The sequence below is a fragment of the Mobula hypostoma genome, chromosome 3 (assembly GCF_963921235.1).
Source record: "Mobula hypostoma chromosome 3, sMobHyp1.1, whole genome shotgun sequence".
Taxonomy (NCBI): domain Eukaryota; kingdom Metazoa; phylum Chordata; class Chondrichthyes; order Myliobatiformes; family Myliobatidae; genus Mobula; species Mobula hypostoma.
The window spans coordinates 184,049,933-184,068,135 of record NC_086099.1 but is presented as its reverse complement, the minus strand read 5'-3'; the positions used below and the strand labels follow the sequence as shown (position 1 = coordinate 184,068,135).

General features: G+C 41.4%; 1 protein-coding gene across 2 annotated transcripts in view; it reads left to right on the top strand.

The window, feature by feature from the left end:
* dnajc1 (DnaJ (Hsp40) homolog, subfamily C, member 1) overlaps positions 1-18,203 on the top strand; it is a 292,850-nt gene that overhangs the window by 174,347 nt on the left and 100,300 nt on the right. The gene's annotated exons all lie outside the window — the stretch shown is intronic.

The following is an 18,203-nucleotide window of genomic DNA, read 5'->3' as shown; positions in this document are numbered from 1 at the left end:
GGAATTATAAGTTGGCTGAACCACTGAGGGAAGGATAAATAATAAGGGCTGGCTATTAAAAACAGGGTAAATCTTGTGATCAGGAAAATATTTGTTCTTTATTAAAGCCCTGTTCATTTGCACAGTGAGCAGCTGGGGGTGGCGGGGTTCAAGCTTGCTTCAGACCCATTCGATTGGGATTTGTCCAAAAGACTACTGAGCACAAGGAAGTTGCACAGTAAAATCGGTTTGTTTAGTGGAGATCATGTAACCAAATGAACCCCCTTAAAAACAGCAAATAATATTGGAATAATCATGAATTGAATGCTTGTGATGCATGTTGTTCCGTGGGATCAGCCTCTAGTTAAAACCAATTTAGAATGAGCTTGACAGTTAAGTTTAGTTTGTGGATCAGAGATGGTTGATACTCCTTCTCAATATTCTATGATCCTTAATGTCCTTAATGGAATCTATAAGATTCCTATAAGCATCTGTAAGTAATTTGGAAGTACATATCATTTAAAAAAACATTTTGTTTTAAAGTTTTCACCATTGTTGAAGACATACTTCTGGTATGCAAATTCATTGCACTGGCTGTTGTAATAAGTTCCCCAGATTTATATATTATAATTCATTACTTTCCCTATAGCAGAACATTTTTTCCCTTCAAAAATCTATATGGTTAATTCCCTTCCCCTTGTCCGACGTACTTATTTGTAACTTTCTCTAGTTATACAATCCTCTGATAGCACTGCTCCACCAGTCCGATCTTTAGTGCTTGTTACATACACCTGTTAGGGTGCATTCTCCAGTTACCTTATAAGGTAACCGTAGCCTTCAGCCAGGAGCAGATGTCATCAGGTGGTTCCCAACCTTCACAGAGTGTTTCAACCCTTAACCACGACACTCTCCAGTTGGAGGGCTGGCAGTGGTGGCCAAATCACTGCCCATCTGCTCCTGGCTTCCAGCTCCCCTCCTCTCGCCTACTCCAAATCCAACTAGAGGCTCATTCTGCCTCTTCCCCCATCCTACGAGCTGCTTGTTTTTTGCTCCTTTTGTCCGGGCCCAGATCTGACAACAACTGCCATGCTGATTTGGCTGGGAAACCTCTGCAGCTGATCTCCACAGGAAACAACCATGCCTGCCGTCCCTTGTTTTTACACTCCTGCACTAAGGGCTGGTACTTCAAGGCCTTTCTCTCGTGGGCCTCTTCCCATCCCTCCTCCCACGGCACAGTCAGCTCAAGCAGAATTATTTTCACAGTACAATGTCCGGGCGTAGGGTTGTGTGCACCACATCCGGGAACTGCAACCTCCTTCCCGCATCGACCCTCATCTCCCAGGACCTGGCCGCTAGCAGCAGATTGGGCTTTGGTTGTTTGGTTACCAAAGGCCTGGCTCCCTCTTTGATGAAGGTGATGGCCTTCCTCAAATCTATGCTAGCCATCCTCTTCTTGTATCTCTCCCACTCTAGTGTATCAGCAAGAGCCAGTAGCACCTTATCACGGCGCCACCTATACCGTTCTTGAGTTAGAGCTGTTTTACAGAGGGACAGTATATGAGCCAATGTCCCCTTTTGACCACAGAGCTTACAGTTTGGGTCTTCTCTCGTCCCCCATGTGTACAGATGTAATGGAGAAGGGTGAAGTACCAGTGCTTTCTGCAACTTAAGCCCTAATCTCTGAAATTCTCTTCAGAAATCAGTCTGCTTCTTTCTTACTCAAGTGCTTGTTAAAACCTGGCCACCTTCAGAATTTAATCATCTGAGTATGCAATTTGATGTTTCGTATGGAAATCATCCTGTTAGGACTTTTAGGATGGCCTCTTAGCCTACTGATTCACATCACCAAAATGTTCTGACATGGGTGGCTTATCTTGCTCTATGTTCAGAGGATATCTACATTCATTCCTCGAGATAAATCCATCATCCTTCCTATTTTAGTTCAGTTAAACTGACCGTACAGGTTGTTGTTTGAACCTTGGACCACTCAATTGACAGGGTTGTTGCATTTCCATAGCCACCTCCAGCCATGCGAGCCAAGAAAAAATGGTTTAGTCAGCTTTGACAATGATTTGTATGACCAAAAGTCTAGAATTCCCTCTCTACATTGTCCCAACCTCTTGGGGTTCCTTGTGCCTACCCTCTTCCTATGTATTCCACCTCTCTATTAAATCTAACTTGATTATGTTTCTTGACACTTTATTTTTAAGTATTTTAGCTCCATGAAGTGTCTAAGAGAAGATATTGGTATCATAAAAATATAGCAGTTTTCAATAAATCAGATTTTGAATTTTTGTGGATTCTGACGTAGTTTGCAAATAACTAAGTAGTCAATTAAAGCTTCACTTTAATCACGGATTTTTGAGGTCTGCTTATTTGTAACTGGTTCTGCTATTTTTTAGTTTTAAAATTTGAGTAGTTCTGTGGGGTGCCACTGTAGTGTAGCTGTAAGTACGACGCTATTGCAGCTCAGTGACTTCAAAGTTTGGAGTTCAATTCCAGTGGCGTCTGTAAGTATTTTTTGCATTCTGGCTGGAAGGACCTCTTCTGTGCTGTATTTCTGAATAAAAGATAATAAATCAATATTTTGTGATGAGAACTGAGTATTATGAATTTTAGTACTGAAATTTACTCTATTATGCCTGATAGTACCACCTGTCCTAAAATGTGCCATGCAGTTAGTTTATCACTGACCTTCAAAGGCTCTTTTGCCACCTGTTCAGAAACCCAAATCTTGTACATCTGGCAGCAGCCTAATACAAGCTAAACCTGTCATTGAGATGACTATCTTTTTAAAAACAGTTCTCGTGGCATATGGTCATGATTGATTTAGCAAATATCTGGCAGGTGTATGAAATTCACCTGTCAGGATTGAAGACAAAATGACTATTTAAAGCCAGCTTACAACCACTCTTCTGCCTAAGTTTTACTTTTCTTTAATGAGAAATCTTATTTCTATTTTAAAAGCAAAAGCTGTGGATGCTATCAGTCTAACATACTTGGGCCAGACAGCATCAGTGGAGGGAGAATATTTCAGGTTGATGACCTTTGTTTTTTTTAAAACATGGTCATTTTTGTCTCAGTTCTTGTATTTCATGCAGCTGCCAAGGAAGGAAGGAAATTGCCTTTTAAACTCACGAGAGAGCATAGGCCATCAACTTTTTGCTGTTGATGTTTCTGTAGCAGGCAATTTCTTTTTTTACGAGGTCGAATTGCTAGCTCGGCACTCAACCCAGCACAGATGGAAAGCGTGCCAGGGGAGCCTTCTCTCCGAAGTCCGGCACTGATGCCACTACGCCACCAGCTGGCAGCTGTCATGTAATTTGTTGAATTTGATCATGGTGAACTGCGAGGAAGATACCTTTCAAAACAGGTATTCTCAATGACATCTTAAGCCTGCATTAATATGTTTCATTAGATGAAAGGTCATTGGGCTAAAACATTAGCTTTTTCTTTTCACAGGTATTAATTGACTTTGGGAATTTTTAGAGTATCTCTGATTTATCTTTTTTGATTAATGCCCAAAAATGGAATGCATCAATCTTTTTATTAAACAAAAGTTTATCACTCTGATTTCTTTTAGTTAGTGTAAAGAAAAGAACCTTTGTTCACGTGACCAAACCACATCTCTGAAAATCATGATCAAACTATATAATCCTGTAGTTACATAGCAGCTTAGGACAACTGACCGCTCTCTAGGCTTCTCAGATACGTATTGCAGAGCTTTAGAACTTTAATGGAGATAATCATGGAAGTGCAAGATGGTTAATGTTTTATGAAGTGTCAATACACAAAATTATTTGCCAGGTTCCATGTGTCAATGCTAGTTGTACTACTTTGAATTATCAGTAGATGCTTTTGACCCCCCAGGACAAGAGAAGACAAGGAACTTCTGTTTTATACTGTTATATGCTGTAAAGAAGAAGCATTGAAATAGATTAAATAATATCAGTTTTATGGCTCCATCATTTGCAATAAGGTTGGGAACCTCTGAGTTAGGAAGTGGTAGGTGAAGCCAGTTGTGTGGAAAAGGTAAAGGGCTGAACAAGAAGGAATCTGATAGAAGAGGAGAGTGGACCAAGGGAGGAAGGAGAGACACTAATGAGGAGCTGATAGCTAGGTGAGGAGAAGAGGTAAGAGGCCAGAGAGGGGAATAGAGAAAGTGGGAAACGGGAAGGGGAAAAGGGGAAAAAAAGAGTAAAATAAAAATAAATGACCAGAATGGGAAATTAATGTGCATGTAATCAGGTTGGAGGATTCCTGGACGGAATGTGATGTGTTGCTCCTTCACCCAAAGAATGGCCACATCGTGGCTGAAGAGGAGGGCATGGAACGGGAAAGGGGTTAGGAATTAAAATGGTTGGCCACTGTGAAGTTCCACTTTTGGAGGATGGAACGGAGGTGCTCAATAAAGTGGTTACTCCAGTTTATGGCGGGTCTCATTAATGTAGAGGAGGCCACAGGCCGCATCGGGAGCACTGAATACAATAGACGATCCTAATAGATTTGCAGGTGAAGTGTTGCCTCACCTGGAAAGACTGATCAAAGCCCTGATAAAGGTGAGGGAGTAGATGAAGGGCAGGTGTAGCATTTCTCTTGTTTGCAGGGATATGTGCCAGAGTGGGAAATGAAAGGAATGGGGAGGGGAAAAGAAGAAAAAAAATTTTTTTTAAAAACCAGAAGGAGGAATTAAGTTGGAGGCTAACAAGTCATCTGGACCTAAATGCTGCTATAGTATATGATGGTGATAAATATTAAGAACTAGATGTGAATGTAAGAAGTACAATTATTAACTATGCGGATAACAGAAAAGTTGACAGAGTTGCATATAGCAAGAAAGGTTGGAGTAGGTGCAGCAGGATATAGATCAGATGGAAAGTTAGATGATGGATTGACATGTGGGATTTAATTCTATCAAACTCAAGAGGATGAATTTTGGGAAGTCAGATAGGTTAGGATTAGTACAGTAAATGGCAGGGCACTAAGGAATGTTGATGAAACGGAGACCTAGGATTCCTAATCCACCTATACAAAATGCTGGAGAAATTCAATAGTCCCGGGAAAGAGTAAATAGTCGATGTTTTGGGCCAAGACCCTTCATTAGGACTCATGAAAGACTTCTTGATGAAGGGTCTTGGTTCAAAACGTCGACTTTTTACTCTTTTCCATAGATGCTCCCTGGCCTGCTGAGTTCCTACAGTATTTTGTGTGTGTTGCTTGGACTTCCAGTGTCTGCAGATTTTCTCTGGTTTGTGATCGGATTCCTAATCCATAGATCAATGAAAGTAGAAACACTAGTTGGTAAAGTGGTGAAGAAGACGTACTGTGGTTGCCTTCAGAGGTTGAGGCTCAGAATATAAGGGTTGTGATTTTACATTGCACTGTGATCAACACTCGGAATATTGTGCACAGTGCTGATACCACACTATAGGAAGGATGCAATTAACTGGAGAGAGTGCAGTGGAGATTCAGTAAGATGTTTGGATTGGAGGACTTCAAATATGAGGAGAGATTGAATAGAGTGAATTTGGTTTCCTTGGAGAGGCGAAGACAGGGTTATTAAAGTTATATCAGATTATGAGAACCATATATAGGTTAGATTGTCAAAATTAAAGTACAAAATAAATTTATTATCAAAGTACATGAATGTCACCATATGCTAGCCTGAGATTCATTTTCTCGCAGGCATTCACAGTAGAACTAAGAATTATGAAAGAAATAATGAAAAACTGCACGCAAAGACTGACAAGCAGCCAATGTGCTAAAAAGAAAAACTGTGCAAATATAAAACAAATCTTTTTCCATAATAGTGGTATCATTTAAAAGAAGAGTGTAGGTTTAAGATGAGAGGAAGAAGTTTTGAAAGCGATTTTTAAAAAAATATACTGTGCTTGATATCAGGATCACAAGGCCTGATGAGGTAGTGGAGTCAGATACAATGACAAGTATGCAAGATATAGGAGGATACAGACCATGAGTGGCCAAATGGGGAGAGAAGATCAATGTGGAAATGAGAGACTGAAGGGCTCTTTTTTCTATGCAATGCAACTCTTGATTCTGACTGTATGGGAAGCATTGTCTATGAATTTTCAAATTTCCTTCAATTCTGAAAAGGTCTCAGCAGATTGGGGGAAAATGCAAAATATATGTATTTATGAAAGAAACCAGGAATCTGCATGCAGTTTCTGCACTTTATGCTTTAACTGGAGAAACCAGAAACATCTAAATCTCTGTTATTGAAGAATTTGTAGCAAGACATCTGGAACATCAAAATAGAATTAGAGTAACATAGTTTTATGAAACCAAAATCAGATTTGATTTGGGATGCGGGTTTGTAAGAATAGTGGATTTGCATTTCCAAGCGATGTTCAGTAGTGTTTATTAATAGTTACTCCTTAAAGCCAGAGTTTGTGGCATTAGCATGCTTTAAGGATTAGCTAACCAAAGAAAGCAGACTTGAGATGTATGGGTGATTTTCATGTTGGCTAGCTGTAATTGGTAGGGCTCTACTGAGAAGAGTGCTGGTGGAACGGCAGATGCAATCTCAATGGCTCTCTACATGGCTTTAGACCACCTAGACAACACAAACACCTACGTCAGGATGCTGTTCATGGACTATAGCTCAGCATTTAATACCATCATTCCCACAATCCTGATTGAGAAGTTGCAGAACCTGGGCCTCTGTACCTCCCTCTGCAAAAGGATTCTCAACTTCCTAACCGGGACACCACAGTCTGTGCGGATTGGTGATAATATATCCTCTTCACTGATGATTAACACTGGCGCACCTCAGGGGTGTGTGCTTAGCCCACTGCTCTACTCTAGATACACGTGACTGTGTGTCTAGGCATAGCTCAAATACTATCTATAAATTTGCTAGTGATACAACCATAGTTGGTAGAATCTCAGATGGAGACGAGAGGGCATACAGGAGTGAGATATGCCAATTAGTGGAGTGGTGCTGCAGCAACAACCTGGCACTCAGCTCTTTCGTCTTACTGATGTTGATTGGACTTCAAGAAGGGCAAGACGAAGGAACATGTACCAATCCTCATAGAGGGATCAGAAGTGGAGAGAGTGAGCAGTTTCAAGTTTCTGGGTGTCAAGATCTCTGAGGACCTAATCTGGTCCCAGCACATCGATGCAGCTATAAAGAAGGCAAGACAGCAACTATACTTCATTAGGACTTTGAAGAGATTTGGCATGTCAACAAATACACTCGGGGGACGTCACGTGATGACGTGGGATTGAGACGTGTAAATCCAGCTCTCCCGCAACAAATCAGTAAAGTACCGTTTAAACAAAACAAAGTTGATAAATATTTTCTGAAAACTATTTATAAACTTTGTAAGACTACTTTACGATATGCCTCCTAAACTGCAACAAATACACTCAAAAACTTCTATAGATGTACCATGGAGAGCATTCTGACAGGCTGCATCACTGTCTGGTATGGTGGGGATGGTGAGGGCTACTGCACGGAACCAGAAGAAGCTGCAGAGGGTTGTAAATTTTGTCGGCTCCATCTTGGGTACTAGCCTACAAAGTACCCAGGACATCTTCATGGAGCGGTGTCTCAGAAAAGCAGTGTCTGTTATTAAAGACCTCCAGCACCCAAGGCATGTCCTTTTCGCAGGTAGGAGGTACAGAAGCCTTAAGACACTCAGCAATTCAGGAACTATTTCTTCCCCTCTCCGATTCCTAAATGGACGTTGAACCCTTGAATACTACCTCACTTTTTAATATATAGTTCTGTTTTTGCACGACTTTTAATCTATTCAGTATACGTATACTGTAATTGATTTATTTTTTATTATTTATATATTTTTCTTCTATATAATGTATTGCATTGAACTGCTGCTGCTAAGTCAACAAATTTCACGACACATGCCGGTGATAATAAACCTAATTCTGATTCTGTTTCAACGAAGTCTGTGTTAATTGCTAAGGAGAAAAAGAACAAAGTGCATTGTAGCCAGATCTATTAGTTGATATTGAGGGAGGTGGGTTGGCACATTGTGAGAAGACTACAAAGAGTCTGCAGAGAGATACAGAAATATGCAGTGAGTAGAAATTGGCAGGTGGATGGAATGGATGGTGTCCAGTTTAGGAGCAGGACCAGTTGAAATAGCAGGATGTATCAGAGTACAAGGATTTGAGTGTCCTACATGTAATAAAGGTTAGCATTTAGGTATGAAAAGTGATTCAGAGGGACCATTTGGGCTTATCGCAGGGCAGATGAGTGTCAAATTAGGGATAGCTTGTGACAAGTGTGCAGGGTATGCTGTGCTGTGTATTGTTTTGGTTCCTTGTTTTTGTCCCCCTACTTAAGGACTGGTATACTTGTTTGGTTCTTGAGACATAAATGCACCATGGTGTTTCTTCTCTGATTCCTTATAAGTTCCCTTGCACAGTGAAACAGAAGAAATTACATTGGGCAGTAATGAAAGGCAGAAAACTACATAAGTTCTTTGTGTCTTTCTTCATAGAAGAAAGCATGGAAATCATAGAAATATTGTAGGGCTTCAAGATTAAATGATGGGCTTGGAGAAATTGGTGTTAGTTTAAAACAATACAGTAGTATTATGAAAAGGATAATAAGCTGTTCACATCCCCAGGATCTAAAGATCTGCATCTCAGAGCTGTGATTGAAATATAGTATCTCCAGGTTTGCAGGTAACACAAAAGTAGATGGGTGCGTGATCTTTAAAGATGATTTAGAGGGAGTGGACAAATGTTTGTCAGATGCAGTTTCATGAAAGGTTATCCACTTTAGTGCTGTCCTTCCTGCTAGTGTCAACTTTGGCCAGTTTCCCTCTCATGCCATTGTAATTTCTTTTATTCCACTGAAATACAGACACATTGGAATTTAGTTTCTCTTTCTCAAATTTCAAAGTGAATTCTATCATATTCTATCACTGTTCTCTAAGGGTTCCTTAACCTTAAGCTTTCTTAAGGGGAGGAGAAGATGGTGGTGCGACGCAGCACACATGGCCGCTCCGAAATGATATCGTATTTGTTAAGTAGGGGTCGTGCACAATCCTGATTTGATGGAGACAGATGTGAGAAGCATGGAGGAACATCTAGAGAAACTTCTGAAATGCCTGCTTCGCTGCCGTTGCTACTGTGCGATCAAGAATCTCTGGAGGGGAAGGCCCCAAATCCTCGGCTTTGCCTATTACCCGTCGCCAGGGCTAGGGTCGAAGCGCTCGGTGGAGATGGTGCTTGGTGTCGGAGGGCTGGTTGGAGGCTCGAAGTTTTCGGACGGACTCAAGAGTCGGCTGTGGTCGGGTGCTTCCAGGGTGCTGCATCAGCAAGTTTGCAGCGCTGGAGGATAATGGCAGGGAGAGTTCTTTTTCTTCCTTCTACCGTCTGCGTGAGATGATGGGACTTTCGAGAGACTTTGGGACTTTTTTTTACTGTGCCCATGATCTGTTCTTTATCAAATTACGGTATTGCTTTGCACTGTTGTAACTATATATAATTATGTGGTTTTTGTCAGTTTTCAGTCTTGATTTGTCTTGTGTTTCTGTGATATCATACTGGAGGAACATTGTATCATTTCTTAATGCATGCATTACTAAATGACAATAAAAGAGGACTGCGTGTCCTCATAATCTAATCTTATCACCTCCAGATCATTGCACAACACCCAATCCAGCACAGCTGATCCCCTAGTGGGCTCAATAACAAGCTGTTCTAAAAGGCCATCCCTTAGATATTCTACAAATTCTCTCTCAAGATCCAGTACTGGCCTGGTTTTCCCAATCTACTCATGTTAAAATCCCCAACGATTATCATGGCATTGCCTTTCTGACACACCTTTTCTATCTCCTGCTGTAACTTGTAATTGTTACGTGTCCACAGTTTTGTTTTACTGGGAGTTCACAGTTTCGTTTCTGTGAGCGTTACCTTATGATGTATGCTGACGGTATAAAAGAAATGTGGACAGTGCTGAAAAGGAGTCGAAGGAAAGAGAGAGAGAGTAAAGACTGCACTTCGAACTATCAGGGAACAGCTCACGATCGAGAAGGGTAAAGCCTAATGCTTACCTATACCCAAAGGATTGAGTTAATCAGCGGCACACTGTGCATTGTGGAGACGTGTCTGTCCTTCGTATGATCCATGGGTGTGGATTTCGTGACAGTCACTTTGTGAAATCGCTCTTCGTGAACTTCAGAACAGTATTCCTCGGCCGGGATCTTCGGTAACTCTTTCTTCATTCGCTAGCTGTGGAATCTTTGGAATTTGTTGTGATCACCTCGTCGCTGTATTGTGAATCCACAAGTCTCTCCTGTCACCTATTTCGTGAATTACTGGGACTCTCTGAACTGCCACATAAAGACTGTGCTTGAGTAAGATTTGTTAAGAACGGGTTCTAAGGTTGACTAAGGGAGCTATAGACGCATAACACTGTTTACTTCTGTTTAAGAAAGTAGTTTATTTAACTTTCTATATTTTTGAGTAGATGTAAATAAATATAGTGGTTTTAATATTAAAACACAACTCAATTTGTCATCTCTTGCTGCTGATACATTACGAAATCGTGACAGTAATCCAGATCCTGGCTGCTGTTTGGAGGCCTGTATACAACTTCATTAGAGTCCTTTTACCCTTGCCATTTCTTAACTCAACCCAGAGAGACTCTACACCTTCTGATCCTATGTCATCCCTTTTTAATGATTTAATATTATTTCTTATACATGGCCACACCACCCCTTCTGCCTACTAACCTATATTTCCGATATTGGACGTTCAGCTCCCAACAGCAGCCATCCATTAGCCAAATTTCAGAGATGGCCACAATGTCATACTTGCCAATCTGTAGCAGAATTTAAAGATCGTCCATTTTATTTCTTATGCTGTGTACATTCAAATATAACACTTTCAGTGCAGTATTTGTTGCTTTCTGTTTTAACTGCACCATGCCTCTGTTGCCCTATAACTCATCCCACTAGCTGTGATTGTGCTTCATCTCCTGCCTGTCCTTTCTATCATCTCTCTGTTGCATGCTGTCTTTGTTTTTTTTTCTGTTTTCCCCTTCCTCAGCCCTATCACTTTGGTTCCCATCCCTCTGCCAAATTAGTTTACACCCTCCCTAACAGCTCTATTAAACTTGCCTGCTAGGATATTGGACCCCTTTAGGTTCAGGTGTAACCGGTTCTTTTTGTACAGGTCATAGCTCCCCCAGAAGAGGGCTCAATGATCTAGGAATTTGAAGCCCTGCGCCCTACACCAGTCTCGCAGCCATGCATTAATATGCCTGATAATGCTATTCTTGCACTCGTTAGCACGTGGCACAGGCAGCAATCCTGAGATTACTACCCTGGAGGTTCCACTTTTCAGTTTCCTACCTAACTCCCTGAATTCTCTCTTCACGACCTTCTCCCTATTTCTACCTATGTCATTGGTACCAATATGTACCAGGACTTCTGGCTGTTCACCCTGTCCCTGCAGCCAATCCGAGACATCCTATACCCTGGCACCTGGGAGGCAACACACCATGTGGGTATCTCTATCAGGCTGACAGAACCTCCCTTCTGTTCCCCTCACTATGGAATCCCCTATGGCTACCACATTCCTCATCATCTTCTTTCCCTTCTGCACCATGGAATTTTCTCTGTAATGTGTTCTTTATCCATTCCCATCAGCTCCCTCCAGATTATACCAGTCACTAATTTTGCAGTAGTCAGTTAATTTACTGTAAACCTACCTGTGAGATGTAGGAGGAAAATAGAGTACAGAGAGGAAATCACTCAGGAAACCCTCACAGGTACGCAAACTCCACACAAATAACATTGGAGGTCAGAATTGAAACTCAGTGACTATGTCTGTGAGGGGCCATCTTTACTAATTATGTCACGGTACTGCCTAAGGTATTCCACTGTGATCCATAAGGAAGAAATAAAAAGGATTATGCACAATCAATGTGGATTTATGAAAGGGAAATGATAAATCTTTTGGAATTTGAGGTTGGAACTGCACAATAGACATGGACAAACTAGTTGGAGGTTTTGACTTTCACAGGACCTTCAATAAGGTGAAGAAGTTATAAACATTGGAAACATGCCTTTGAGTTAAACTAAGACAAAAACTTGAGAGATAAAGTTGGGAACATAATTTGAACACAAATGATTGGTAATGTAGAAGTGTGGATTGAGGATTGGTTCAGAGACCCAGAATAGAGGAACAGTTATTTTTAGATTGGTAGACTGTAGCCAGTGATCTGTTCTAGGGATTGGTGATAGGGTGAAAACATTTCAAGGATCAACTTTATTCACTATATAAACGTACATGTATTAGTAATTAGCTAATTTACTTGTCTCTGGTGGCACATATTAATAACATATTTCATAAACCTTCCTCATTCTTTTGCATTCCTGGTTTTTTAACTAGGCTTTTTTCATGATTAATATGGAAAACTGTCAAAGTTCATTACAGAGGAAAAAGGAATTGGGGGTCATGTTCATGGAACTCATCCAGGATAGTTTTGTTTAAGTATGTTGAATAACAAGGATTTGTGAATGAAGCACTGAATTAGTAAATTTACAGGATTCTATGAGAATCATTAATGTAACAGAATTTCATCTGGAGTTTGAGATCAGTGAGGTTAAGACTGATCCTAGGGTCTTAATTTGAAGGCAAAAGAATAAACTGAGGTAAATATTAGCATTAAATTAGAAGATAATATAAGCACTAGAAAATATTTTAAATAAGATTCACTAATTATTTAATTCCTAAAGGTTTGAACATCTCCATAGGAAAAGAAGCTGATTTGAGAGGAATGGTAATGTGATAGAAGTAACCCATTAAGGATGAAATGACTTTGAATAGACACAGGGCAGAATTTTCCAACCTTTTCCTTACCATGACCTCAAACATTTTTGTTATCCCAAAATGTCATAAGTATATGATTGTTAGTAATCTTTTTATAGTAAATGGATTGTGTAACGCCTCTGAATAGAAAAACCACTTGTCCTGAATGTGTTTAAAAATAAATGTGTGTGTGTGTGTGTATATATATATGTATGTGTAAATATATAGACACGCACACGCACACTATCTTGTCAAAGATTTTTGTGACCTTTAATTGGTTTGTGACTCCAAGGTTGGGAATTGCTAATTTATTGAGATGCAAGTATACATTAAAGACTACATGGATAAAATAGTGAAAATTAAGTTTACAGTTGAAATTAAACTATGACCCCCTGATAAGCATCTCTGAAGTGAATAGGTGCATAATACAGAGCTGGGCTCATTTAATATTTATAGATTGGAATATGAGGACATTCATGACTGAAGCAACTAACTTCATAGGTGTTTGCTAGTTTTTTTTTAACAACAGTGTCGTAGAATTAAGAGGATACAGGTCACGTTTAAGTTTCATCATGCAGTTGTGCTGGACAGAAATAGACCCTTCAGCCGAAGTGGTCCATGCTGACCGTGATGTCTATGTCAGTGAATCCCATTGTTTATATTAGGCCCTTATCACTTTACTCCCTTCCTATCTGGGTCATCCATTTAGCTGTGAGTAATGAACCAGATTTAGTTAAATGGCATATAGTGCATGAAAGCATCAGCGAATACACCTAAAGGCAGATAGCAAAAGCCAAGGGCTAGATAAAACCAAAGTAAACTGAGCAAAAATGTAAAGGCTAATAAATTCTGGTGACTGAGAGAGATTAATAATAGCTAGCAAAAGGAATTTGAAACTGATTTTTAAAATATATATTTAAAACAATTAAGAGAGCAATATAGACCTTTAAAATATGGTCCTGTTGGAGCAGGCAGCGGAGTGAGTGGTAGCAGACTGTAGGGCTTTGGCATTAAACGGGAAGAGATGAGAGCGAAGCACCAACTCTTCCCCCCCACCTTTGGCGAATCGGCCCGGACAGACAGCAACAGCAGGGCTCACACAGTTAACGGTTTAAAAAGTTCGTCTGTTTGGTGAGGTAAGTGGGTGAGCAGACTTATTTTTCCAGTTTCATTCCTGTAGAATTAGATAGCATGCCTGCAGGGTTAGTGCTTTGTTCAGGGTGTCAGGGAATCCTGGGAGACCTCCAGCCTCCCTGATGGCCACATCTGTGCCAGGTGCACCGAGATGCAGTTCCTCAGAGACCGTGTTAGGGATCTGGAGCTGCAGCTTGATGACCTACTGCTTATCAGGGAAAGTGAAGAGGTGATAGACAGGAGCTACAGGGAGGTAGTCATCCCTAGGCTACAGGGGTCAGAAAACTGGGTGACTGTCAAGAGAGGGAAGGGAATGCCCCGATAGTGGAGTGCACCCCTGTGGCTGTCCCCCTCAGCAACAAATATCTTGTTCTAGATGCTGTTGAGGGGGATGACCTGACAGGGGACGCCCACGGTGACCGGGTCTCTGGCACTGAGCCTGGCGCTGTTGTGCAGGAGGGAAGGAGGGAGAAGAGGAATATGGTAGTCATAGGGGATTCCATAGTCAGGGGAACAGACAGGAGATTCTGTGAGCCTGATAGAGACACCCGCATGGTGTGTTACCTCCCAGGTGCCAGGGTACGGGATGTCTCGGATCGGGTCCAGAATATTCTGAAGGGGCAGGGTGAGCAGCCAGTTGTCTTGGTACATGTTGGTACCAGTGACATAGATAGGGCAAGGGAGGAGATCCTGAAGAGAGATTTCTGGGAGTTAGGAAGAAAGCTGAGAAGCAGGACCTCCAGGGTAGTAATCTCGGGATTGCTACCTGTGCCACATGCTAGCGAGGGCAAGAATAGTAGGATCAGGCAGACGAATGCGTGGCTGAGAGACTGGTGCAGGGGGCAGGGCTTCAGATTCTTGGATAATTGGGATCTCTTCTGGGGGAAGTGTGACCTGTTCAAAATGGACAGGTTACACCTGAACCCGAAGGGGACCAATATCCTGGTGGGAAGGTTTAATAGAGCTGTTAGGGAGGGTTTAAACTAATTTGGCAGGGGAATGGGAACCGGAATGATAGAGTGGAGGAAGGGCAAAACAGAAATAAACCTAAGACGGTGAGCAGTAAAGATGTCAGGAAAGACAGGCAGGTGATGGGGTAAATTTGCAGCCATTGGGATGAGTTGCAGTGCAATAAAGTTGCAGTGAAATCAAAGCGAAAAGTACGAAATACTGGTCTTAAGGTGTTATACTTAAATGCACGCAGCATAAGGAATAAAGTGGATGATCTTGTCATATAGCTACAGATTGGCAGGTACGATATTGTGGCCATCACTGAGACATGGCTAAAGGATGCATGTCTCTGGGAGTTGAATGTCCAAGGATACACAGTATATTGGAAAGATAGGAAGGTAGGCAGAGGGGGAGGTGTGGCTTTATTGAAAAGAAATTATATTAGATCATTAGAAAGAGGTGATATAGATTCGGAAGGTGCAGAATCTTTATGGGTTGAGCTAAGAAATCGCAGGGGTAAAAGGACCCTGATGACAGTTACTTATAGGCCTCCAAACAGCTGCAGGGATGTAGACTACAAATTACAACTGGAAATAGAAAAAGCTTGTCAGAAGGGCAATGTTATAATTGTGGGGGATTTTATCATGCGAGTGGATTGGGAAAATCAGGTCGGCACTGGATCTCAAGAGAGAGAATTTGTAGAATGTCTGCGAGATGGCTTTTTAGAACAGCTTGTTGTGGAGCCCACTAGGGGATCGGCTGTACTGGATTGGGTTTTGTGTAATGAACCGGATGAGATTGAGGTGAAGGAACCCTTAGGAGGCAGTGATCATAACATGATTGAGTTCACTGTGAAATTTGAAAAAGAGAAGCCGAAATCTAATGTGTGGGTATTTCAGTGGAGTAAAGAAAATTATAGTGGCATGAGAGAGGAACTGGCCAAAGTTGACTGGAAAGGGACACTGGTGGGAAGGATGGCAGAGCAGCAGTGGCTGGAGTTTATGCAAGAAGTGAGGAAGGTGCAAGACAGGTGTATTCCAAAAAAGAAGAAATTTTCAAATGGAAAAAGGATGCAACCGTGGCTGACAAGAGAAGTCAAAGTCAAAGTTAAAGCGAAGGAGAGGGCATACAAGGAAGCAAAAATTAGTGGGAAGACAGAGGATTGGGAAGTTTTTAAAAGCTTACAAAAGGAAACTAAGAAGGTCATTAAGAGCAAAAAGATGAACTATGAAAGGAAGCTAGCAAATAATATCAAAGAGGATACTAAAAGCTCTTTCAAGTATATGAAGAGTAAAAGACAGGCGAGAGTAGATATAGGACCGATAGAAAATGATGCTGGAGAAATTATAATGGGAGATGAGGAGATGTCGGAGGAACTGAATGAGTATTTTGCATCAGTCTTCACTGAGGAAGACAGCAGTATACCGGACACTCAAGGGTTGCAGGGAAGAGAAGTGTGCGCAGTCACAATTACGATAGAGAAAGTACTCAGGAAGCTGAATAGTCTAAAGGTAGATAAATCTCCCGGACCAGATGGAATGCACCCTCGTGTTCTGAAGGAAGTAGCTGTGGAGATTGCGGAGGCATTAGCGATGATCTTTCAAAAGTCGATAGATTCTGGCATGGTTCCGGAGGACTGGAATATTGCAAATGTCACTCTGCTATTGAAGAAGGGGACAAGGAAGCAAAAAGCAAATTATGGACCTGTTAGCTTGACATCAGTGGTTGGGAAGTTGTTGGAGTTGATTGTCAAGGATGAGATTACGGAGTACCTGGAGGCATATGACAAGATAGGCAGAACTCAGCATGGATTCCTTAAAGGAAAATCCTGCCTGACAAACCTATTACAATTTTTTGAGGAAATTACAAGTAGGCTAGACAAGGGAGATGTAGTGGATGTTGTATATTTGGATTTTCAGAAGGCCTTTGACAAGGTGCCACACATGAGGCTACTTAACAAGGTAAGAGCCCATGGAATCACGGGGAAGTTACATTCTTGGATAGAGCGTTGGCTGATTGGCACGAAACAGAGTGGGAATAAAGGGATCTTATTCTGGTTGGCTGCTGGTTACCAGTGGAATTACACAGGGATCAGTGTTGGGGCCGCTTCTTTTTACATTATCCATCAACGATTTGGATTATGGAATAGATGGCTTTGTGGCTAAGTTTGCTGACGATACGAAGATAGGTGGAGGGGCTGGTAGTGCTGAGGAAACAGAGTCTGCAGAGAGACTTGGATAGATTGGAAGAATGGGCAAAGAAGTGGCAAATGAAATACAATGTTGGAAAGTGTATGGTTATGTACTTTGGCAGAAGAAATAAACGGGCAGACTATTATTTAAATGGGGAGAGAATTCAAAGTTCTGAGATGCAACGGGACTTGGGAGTCCTCGTACAGGTTAACCTCCAGGTTGAGTCAGTGGTGAAGAAGGCGAATGCAATGTTGGCATTCATTTCTAGAGGAATAGCGTATAGGAGCAGGGATGTGATGTTGAGGCTCTATAAGGCACTGGTGAGACCTCACTTGGAGTACTGTGGGCAGTTTTGGTCTCCTTATTTAAGAAAGGATGTGCTGACGTTGGAGAGGGTATGGAGAAGATTCATTAGAATGAGAGGGTAAACATATGAGGAATGTTTTTCTGCTCTTGGACTGTATTCCTTGGAGTTTAGGAGAATGAGGTGGGGACCTCATAGAAACATTTCAAATGTTGAAAAGCATGGACAGACTGGATGTGGCAAAGTTGTTTCCCATGATGGGAGAGTCTAGTATAAGAGGGCATGACTTAAGGATTGAAGGGCGCCTGTTCAGAACAGAAATGCAAAGAAATTTTTTAGCCAGAGGATGGTGAATCTATGGAATTTGTTGCCATGGGTGGCAGTGGAGGCCTTGTCATTGGATGTATTTAAGGCAGAGATTGATAGGTATCTGAGTAGCCAGGGCATCAAAAGCTATGGTGAGAAGGCGGGGGAGTGGGACTAAATGGGAGAATGCATCAGCTGATGATAAAATGGTGGAGCAAACTCGATAGGCCGAATGTCCGACTTCTGCTCCTTTGTCTTATGGTCTTAAAACTGATTAAAGTGGCATGATTAAAAAATAGATCTAAATAATTAGCATTATCAATTATTCTGAAGAGCATATCAAAATTAATGAGAAAAATGACAGTAATAAGAAAATAAGGCCACTAAAGAGTAACACTTTTCCAGGAATAGACTCTGGCCCAGTGTTTTAAAGGAAGATGAAGATAACTGCTTGTTTCACAAACAAAAAAAAAGTTGTGGAAATGATGCCTCAGAGTTAGGAGAGGGAAACCAGGGAATTA